Source organism: Cibotium barometz, chromosome 51 (genome assembly GCF_041138505.1).
Source record: "Cibotium barometz isolate CiBa-2024 chromosome 51, ASM4113850v1, whole genome shotgun sequence".
NCBI classification, from domain to species: domain Eukaryota; kingdom Viridiplantae; phylum Streptophyta; class Polypodiopsida; order Cyatheales; family Cibotiaceae; genus Cibotium; species Cibotium barometz.
In genome coordinates, this window is record NC_141096.1 from 31,757,420 (window position 1) to 31,767,621 (window position 10,202).

Genomic DNA, 10,202 nt, shown 5'->3' on the forward strand with positions numbered 1-10,202 from the left:
ATACTCTAGGGGAGGTAGTGGTGGGTACCTAAGAGTACCCTAGCTAGCTAATGTGCCCAAGCAAAGACCTAGTAGCCACAGTTTGGCCCAAATTCCACCAACCATGAGTAGAGATCTGCCAAGTAGTGGTGGGTACCCACCACCAAGAGAACCCTAGCTAGCTTGGGTAGATTTTACACACCCAAGCAAAGACCTAGTAGGCCACTGTTTAGCCCAGAGCCCAACCATGAGCAAAGACCTCCCAAGTAGGAGCCCCATTCATAATAGAGTTTCACCCAAACCTCGGGCCCAACCTAACCACGAGCATAGATCAACCAAGTAGGAACCCATGCATAATAGAGATTTTCCTTATCATTGGATATTTGTCAAGCTATTTGAAGCCCAAGGCTTCTCTAAAGGGAACGTGCCCATTTAGGTTCCAAAAACCTTATTGCCCGCACAACCCCTCAAGCCAAAAAGATCCAAGCAACGAACTCAATACCTAATGCTAACGGTTGGCACTTTGTTGGATCCTGACAAAATTGCTAGAAGCGTAAGGCTTTTATGAAGGGAACCCTTACATTTGGGTGCCAATGTCAAAGATGGGATGAAGTAGGAGTTGGTAATCGATTTGGAGAGGGTGGTGGGAGCTAGCTCATGGGTTGCTTAGTGATGATGACTTTCTTGATGGGCATGCACTTAGGCTCCACATGCTTCTTTGAGATGGGGATTAGGTGTAGAGAAGTCTTGAGGCTCAAATATATCACTTGCGGAGCCGAGAGGAGGAGCTTCTCTGTGAGTGGATTAGGAAATGGAGACGGGGGTGGTGGAAGGTTAAGGTTGGGCTATGGGAAGTTGAAGGTTCCTCCATTGCGAGACTTGGGGAAGAAATAAATAGGTTACATGATGGTTCCCTTGTGTTTCTTCAGAGGGGTGGTGGGATGTTGAACACCATAAGCCGAAAGGCACAAGGATGGAATTTCTTTGCCAATGGCATGACAAAGGATATTTATGAGCATATGTATGCAATTTGCCTTGCTTCTCGAGTTCTTGTTGTAAGAGCTTTGAAGCTCAACGGATGAAGGCTTTAGCCAAATTTGTTGGTCAATTGGATTGACTAGGATGGTGAGGGACACACTATTATGGCAATCTCAGGCCTTACGGGCGATAAGTGAGGAAGGTGAGCACATAGGCTAGTGGCACCTATTCCAAGATGACTATGTCATCAAATTTAGCCCCATTAAAATTGAGGTAATCTTGTAGGTTCCGAACCTCGGCCATGGCTCCATTCCCACTATGTGAAATTTGAAAGCATGAGTCGAGAGGTGTAGTGCTCTTCACACAAGATCCTAGATATAAGTGAGATTTGAAGAGACCCATTCAACATCTCAACCTCCCCTTGGATTGTCCATATTATGGTAGGACTTAATGTAGTGTAGGGTAAGAGGAGATCGGGACCCCATGCGAAAGGCCATGAGGCCAACCTTGTCAAGGTAAGGGGCTACTTTGGGTAAATGGAACACAACATGACATTCTGTCAATGGGTAGGTGACCCTAAAGTGATTTTTAAGAGGGTTCTTGACTTGGGCATGAAGTAGGCAGCCTCGGATGGTGCGGAGCATATCAAGATCTATGGAGCAAAAATCGCCCTGCATGGTGAGGGAAATTTTGATGAATGGATTCAGAAGATCTAGAGGTAGGCTCCCTACGTAAGGGTGATGATGTGGATGTGGCATTGTCTTCCCATGGTGTGTGCATAAAGGTTCCTTGTACAATGGATTAAATTTGTCATCTTGTGTGATGAGTATCATTGTGAGGTAGGGGTGTACAAACTTAAGAACGGCTTCCATGGAGATGCTCATCATAACAACACAAGAGAGATAGAGATACCAAAAAAGGGGGGAAGATGGGGGAGGAGGTGCTTTAATTTTTTAAAAGTAAAAAAAGGGGAGGGTTTGAATTTCGGAAAACGAAGGGGCAAGGTTAAGGTTTTAGGGTTAGACACTCTTCTCTTTTTAGGGTTAGACACTATTCTCATTTTCTTTTTTCTTTGGACTTTTTGTTTGTTTGCCAGTTTGCAGATCCTCTCTACCATGGGTGTCTATGTCTTTCTCTCTCTTGCTATTACGGTGAATATGAGCACATCTCCTTAGTGTAATGAAATTTGCTTGTGTGTATGTGTTGAATTATGCTTGTGTGTAAGGTGTGTGTAACTCTCTCTCTCTCTCTCTCTCTCTCTCTCTCTCTCTCTCTCTCTCTCTCTCTCTCTTGTTGTGTAGTCCCATTTTTTTCCTTTGGTATGAAATGTATGTGTCTCGCTCCCCTCTCCCTAGCCCCTCCATGGAGTTCATTTCTATTGGCAACATCATCATTGAGATTGCGTTTATGATGGTGTCTTCATAGTATTGTAATAATGGTTTGATTATATATATTGGCACTTGATTCATTCTATGAAACTGGTCTTGGAAGAGGGGTGGTGTTTAGTCATAGGAGTTAGTTTCACGTTAAAAAGAGAACGAGAACTAGTGCATAGGCATATGCCATGTGGAAGGTGTGAGAGCCCATTAGGATACATATTTTCACAGGGGAAACTAGATTTATTTCATAGCATGGATTGGATGATGATGGCCTAAAATCTGCTTATTATTGTGATTCTTGGAGTTGTACCTCTTTTGTTGTCTTTTCATTGGTGATAACCCATTTCTCAAAATTTGCTTCACACAACAAGCTGCTACAAAGCTTTATTTAAAGCCGAAGCTCTAGTACCATGTAAGAAAATATAACTTGTGTGTTAACACAAATAGCATGACCTTAATAATAACTTAATAAGATAAAGATAGAGAATAAATTTACCAATGCAAAGACTAATGTTATAGGCTGATGTCTACACATACGCTTATGCGAGAGGGAATCTAGAAAGACACTTGGATGGAGGATTATATGAAATGTGAAAGAAGGATCCACAAAGCAATGAAGGTATATTTTATACTTGATTATAGTAGAAGGTGCTAAAACAATCTATATATAGTAGACCCAAGGATACACAAAGCAATAAAGGTAGATTTTATACTTGATTATACTAGAAGGTGCTAAACTGATCTATATCTAGTGGACCTAAGGATACACAAAGCAATGGAGGTAGATTTTAAACTTGATTATATTGGAAGGTGCTAAACCAATCTATATATAGTAGACCCAAGGTGATCGTATGCTAGATCAACCTATGTTAGCTGCCCAACATTAAGCTTGACTGGATCCAACCAACCACATCACACCCAACTAGGATAATAATATACCAAACAAGAGACCTAAAATTTTTGGTGCAACTTTGAGAGCCATCCACCAAGGTCATTTGGGAGCCCGTCTTAGCTCTATAATCTATAATACATCCAAGGTGATCGTATGCTATGTCAGCCTATGTTAGCAACCCTACGTTAAGCTTTACTGGATCTAACCAATCACATCACGTGACTAGGGTAATAATATACTAAAAAGGATAAATATATTTTTTGGTATAACTTTGAGACACATCCATGGTTGTCTGGGAGCCCATCTCGGCCCCACAACGTGAGGATAAGGAGTCCCAAAAAGATCTCCCTCTACTGTTAGTATCATTCAATATGGTTACATCAGCTCTCACTTACATGTAGCCTACTTGGCATGATGCTAACTTCTACCTAAATGTTATCTTGACCATCTAGCCACATATGGCATCACCTTGTGGTGTCCCTTACCTAAGCATTCACTTGACCATCAAACCATATATGGAATCACCTTATAGTTTCCCCTACAATGTCCAAAGGCATATGTGCTTTTCTTTGATACACCATCTTCTCCTAGTAAAGGGGGTCTTACAATGTAGATCAATTATGACAAGATTAGAGTATTGATTTTTAATACTCCCCCTTAATGTGTCCATTTGGAGGTGAACTACCTCTTTGGTTCAACATCGACTCGATGAAGATGCCACCCCAGAATATCTCTCCCAAGATCCTTGATAAAGATATTTTGAGTTATACTCTATCATCAATCTCAACCTCTGTATCCATAATGAGCTCACACATAAAATGATATTGAATCTTCACATGCTTTGTGGAAGCATGGAACACTAGGTTCCTTGCAATTTCCCATCGTGCAACTCTTGTTGTTTCACAATAACCAAAGTTGTATCACTAAAACTCTATTGGCTACTCATGGACTACACCCATGTCCCCTACAATCCTCCTCAGCCAAAGTGCTTCACAACACAAAGAAAATCATGCTACTTTTTATACTCAACCTCCATAGAAGATAGAAAGATAGATCAACTTTAGGTTGCTTTTACTTGATCCCTAAAGGAGAAGCAATAATGTGTTACTTATCTCCTAGTATCATAGTATCCTACCCACCTTTCTTGAAACTGACAAAAGAGTTTGGTCTTGGTCATAGTCTGATTCAGGGTTCGCGTTGGATAAGATTTTTCCTGAACGATCTTTCTCGAAAAGGTTTGATAATTCACTTACTATTTTATTGAATTTCTTTCTTTGAATATTCACTTCACTGATTTCTAAATTGGTTATGAATTCCAATGAGGAATAAATTAATCATTTATCTGAATATTTTGATCTTGATAGATTTTTTAAATTTTCTTTTTACAGTCTGTGTGAATATAAAACGATAGAAATTTCTCTCTTAGAGTATTTAATTATTCATTTATCAAATACTCATAGAATTTAAGAGAATTTTAATTTTGATATAAAAATTCTTTATGCATAAAAATCAACTTTAATGGGAATAACACTTTTATAAAAAAAATCCTTTTATGCATAAAATCAATTTTAATAGGAATAACACTTTTAAAATAAAAAGAATTTCTTTATGCATCTATTTATGCACAAAAATTAATTTTTATAAGAATAACGCTTTTATAATAAATTTTTTTTATAAGAATAACGCTTTTATAATTAAAAAAATTCCCATTATGCATCTTTTTATGCATAGAAATTAAATTTAATAAGAATAACACTTTTATAATTAAAAAATTTCCTTTATGCATCTTTCTATGCATAAAAATCAATTTTAATAAGAAGAACACTTTTGTAATAAAAAAATTTCCTTTATGCATCTTTCTATGCATCAAATTTAATGAGAATAACACTTTTATAATAAAAAAATTCCTTTATGCATAAAAATCAAATTTAATGAGAATAAAGATGCATTTATAGTCTTTTCAATCCCACTTGGTCATCTTTAATCATGGCACATGCATAAAATAGCCACTCCTAAAAGTTATGAAATATGAAACTAAAGTTTTCATACCAGAGTAGGCCTATTAAAATTATCCCCTTAACTAGGTTGGATAGTTTTGTATGCTCATCCTATCGTAAGCTAGCTATTTCTCCATCTTACCCGTAATGGGAAGACTATATCCTTGTAAGATGCATGGTTCGCTCCCTTAGAAAGTGATCGTTCCATAATGTTTCAAAAAAATGGTGTCGATCTTGAGTTGGGTTTATTCTAAGCTGACCATACTAGGCTAACAAGTAGCCTAATAGCCATAGTTATGACAAATGAGATATGCCTCTTTTATTATGCCATTAGGGATAATTGTTCCTCCTCAGAACACCCAATAGCAATCACCCATTAGGGATAATTGTTCCTCCTCAGAACACCCAATAGCAATCACACACAATACAAGCAGGAGTCTCACCTTCTTAAGGAGCTCGTTATTATAGTAGCTTTTTAACCATGGAACTAAGCTTTAGTTCTCTCTATTCTGACAAGGAATATGTAACATGAGGAAGGGTAAAGAACCAATGTTCGAGACCCAACCAACACTAGTTAGAGTCCTAGTTAAGGACATAAGCATGCACGAGTTGGTAGAAAATTTGCTCAACCATTTGGGCCAATGTGGTGGTAGGGATAGCCCTACCACCACATTTGGGCCAATGTGGTGGTAGGGATAGCCCTAAGATAGCCCCAAGGCCATCCAGTTTCTCAAGCAAGACCCCCACAACTATTTCCACGAGTATGGATGAGTTGGTAGAAAATCTACTTAATCATTTAGGCGAGCAGGCAGGGATAGCCCTAGCCAACTCTTCAAGAGGACACCCACACCTATTTCCACATAGAGATATCAAAATTGAATGTAAAACTGAGTGTAGCTTTCCTCTAGGTTCTCCCAAGTACTCACCCACACTTTCAACACACGATTTTCTGCAATTCCTTCTCTACCACACTCAAGCCTTATCTACATAGTTTCTTCACATTGCACCTTCCAAATGCAAAGGCAATGGTGAATCTTGCATAGTGGGAGGTGAAACTCTAAGAGGGTGGAAGAAATAAAGATGTTTCCCCAGTAGCGATGCCAAAAATGTTATGGACTACCACACCTCCCAAGAGGGAACTCCACATAACCGTAAATGGGAGAAGCAATAGACACAACAATTGTTGGGTACTTACCAATGCTTCGATTTCACGTCCCTTGAGGCTCCCCAAGCTTGCTTTGGAAGCTCCACTCCTCCGATCTCCACCTCCACACTATCACTGCAGAGTCGCTCGCACCACAATGCAAGGCAATCTACCTCTCTCTCTCTCACACACGCATGAAAGAGGAACATGAACTAGAGTTCTCTCTCTCTCTCTCTCTCTCTCTCTCTCTCTCTACAAATACAAAGACAAGAGCTCTCATAGCACAAAGGGGGATTGTGTCATTTCTTTATGGAGAATTGCCTTTTATACAACTGGCCCTTATTCACACTTGGACGCTCAAAACTTACTAACTAAGGCCTTGGGTGGGCCAGTATCTCAATATAACTTTTATAGTGCCTTTACATGACACTTATTAATGTCCTCAATTGGAGGAGCATCTTTGTTAATCCAAAATAGGATTAAAACACACTACCAAGACGTCATAAGCTTCAGTCACTCCGATAGAAAGGATTGTCGGTGAAGGATTATACGATAAAATTTCACTCTCCAACCATGGATGGGTGGATGTAGCCAATCACCCATCTAATGAGGTTATTAGTACAGATGATTCGTACATGGCTTATAGTCAAAGTTACGTATTAAAGCACTAGCTCTAACGGATTGAGCCAATATCGACTTTGATGAGTTGGTGTAGGCTGCAGTATATTCTAAACGAGCACTATCAGCATGGATTTGCATATTAAAAAGAAACAAAAAAGTAAGAAGAAGGCATAAGAGTCCAAATCCACATTGTGACTGATAGTGGGGTGGATTCCACTTCTAATGAGACAAGTCAGAGGATTTCTCAGACAAAGATGAGAAACATAAGCACTAGAGAAGCCAGAAAGCTAGCACGATCGTTAAAGAACGGCTTATAGGGTCAATGTAGGGTCATCTAGATCTAGAAATCAATCCAAAATCTGGTGTGGAAAATGTTCTAAGCCTAGACATTTGAAGGGAGATTGCATAGCAACTTGCTTCTATGCCATTTGCAATTTGACTAACCATTCAACCAGCAATGCTATTATAATAGCTGATCTGGAAGGCAACCTCCGGGGATCGCATGACTAATCAACCACAAAATGTGGTCCTTGTCCAAACCGTTATACCTCAACCAATCATACCAGTTCAATTGGTGGTAGTGGTGGCCGCTAGATAATAGCCCTGGATCCTCGCGCACTGACCATTCAGTCGAGGCAAGGGGAATCCACCAGAGAGATATCAGTGTTTTTACCACCACTGACGATAGGGCTGCCATAAGACAAAATGCCCTATTTAGATCAAATATCAATAGGAGATACAAACTCCTCCACCAGCATGGTACTCATTACTTAGGATTTCAATAGTAACAAGGAAGAAGACCCAGCTGTCTTGGTGGTGACATAGTCCCACAAGCATCAATAGTTCTCATCACCGAGCTCACAAAAATTCCCCACCCAAAAGAAAAATTACATGCATGGTAGGAAGAAAAAATATACAAGAGCAACTGACACGGATGGCACGGGAGGCCCAAAAAAGGAAACCAGTCTCACCCCGTCTAGGTCGGTGCTTTGACAATAGTGATTACTGTGGAGGAAATTCTAGAAGAAACACTAAAAGTACAAGAAACTCTAGCAATTTCTAGGGAACAAAGCATACCATACCAACACTTCATAAACGTAGAGTCGGCAATGCTAGTAAAGCAATGCCAAAGCCAGACAAAGGGCAATAAAATGTCACAATATGATTTGTGGGAAGACTTAAAACAGATAAAAATCAATATGATGCTAGACCAATTTATTGAGCTTGGTACTACCGAATTATTAGAAGGAGCTCCTGAGTAAACTGGTGTATGTAGTGGTACAGATGAATACAGTGAATATAGAACCGAAAGGGTATATGTGTTGTAGAAGTTTAGCATGTGAGTCCTTTTATTATGAAATTAGCTTCGTTCCTTCAAGATTAGGTGAGTGGTAGTACCACTATAAATGATGATTTATTATGGAAATCTAGACCTTCTAGCACACGATCTGATATTTTTCCATATCATAGCTTGATGCTTAGATACTATGCTTAGAGATTGGGCCTCTTCATGATATGCCGAAAAGGGTGAGGTTGTGTAGCAGAGGTTATCTTCATTGAAGCTCTTTTGAGGCACCTGGGATGATGGTTGTCTAGGCAATGGGTCATGCGATTGGATGTGTCTATGTTGCATGCCATGAGGTGCAAGATGTGAAAACCAAAAGTTATTCCCATAGGAAAATATGCTATTTTTGTGCATGATGGGAAATGGGCAGAAGGTGTGCCCATGTGTGCACCCCATGCAAGTGCTTTCTTTGACATTTTTTCAATTGGGTTGAGAGATAGGGAGAGAAAAAGGGCATCTTTTAAGAAGAGGCTTGTCATTGCACGGTCTGGTTATGCTAACAAGATTGGGTTATCAATAAGAATGGTAAGTTAACCTCTTGTGCATGCACTATTCAAGGGAATCCAAGCAATGGTTGATTATATGATGGGCCAGGCTTTTTCCCATCATGGTCCCCCCATCTAGAGCTATACCTAGACAGATGTTCTTGATGAGGGAATGGGGTACATTTTTTGCACTTTGGGGTCAAGCGAATGGCTGTGGTCTTTGGTTTATCTCATGGATATGGCTATTTAATCAAGGAGAACCATAAGCTTATGCATTAAAGTCTGTTTATCTAAGAAGATTCTAATCTTAATAGTGTAAAAAGCTGGCTCAATGCCAAGCAAGGAAAAGTTTTAGAAAGCAACAACTTCTAAAGCTCATCAAATTTGAGATTGGAATGCGTCTTCTACTTGGGGAAAACAACAAGGTGTGGGTAACTTCTCCATCAACACTCTATAAAGCAAAAAACTTATCAATTGTAGAAATTAAAGGTAGTTTTTTATTTCTATTTGACGCACACAATAAATTCAACCACCATAAGCACTCAAACACTCATGTAATAATTTCACTCTTCATATGAAGACCATGCACACTCACAGTTTATTTGTAAGTTGCATAATGCCTTGTATGGCTTGAAACAAGAACTCAGATCGTGGTCAAACAAGATAGTGTCTTGTCACTTTTAGATTTCATTTATAAAAGATTTTTGACTATATGTGAAAAAGATAGACATTGGCATTATTGTAGCAGTCATCTATGTTTATGACTTGATTTTTTCAAAGGACAATTATGTTAACATTCATGAGGTGAAGATGCTCCCTGAAAATGTTTAAAATGAAGGATTTGGGTGAGAAGGGTCTACTAGGTATAGAGGTGAGAAGGGTCTATTGGGCATAGAGGTGATTAGATCACATGATAGGATCATGCTTTTGTAGAGGCAGTATGCTTTGGACATGCTATGCTATATGGGATGACATATTGTAAACCAATATTTATGTGATTGGAGTAGAATACAACATTGGCTGTAGGAGCAGATACATGTGATCTTTTGGAGAACCTTACTATGTATCAGCATAGGGAGTTTGATTTACATAACTATCACCATGCCAAATTCAAGCTATGATGTTAGATTGGTGAGTAAATTTATGCAGGCCTTGAGGGAGTCACATTTGGATGCGACTACTTAGGTGAAAGATCCATGTCCCCTCTGTGCAATGAATTCAGGGGTGCTAGCAGCGGAAGTAGCACTTCTTGCGTGGGACAGGGTCCCTCACTCGGGGCCTCGCCCACAGATATCCGGACAAGAGACTAATCCCTCGGTTCTTCCAAAACCGAACCCGAAAAAACTTCCCTTGCCCCCGGAAAGCACAGGCAATTCCTCTAG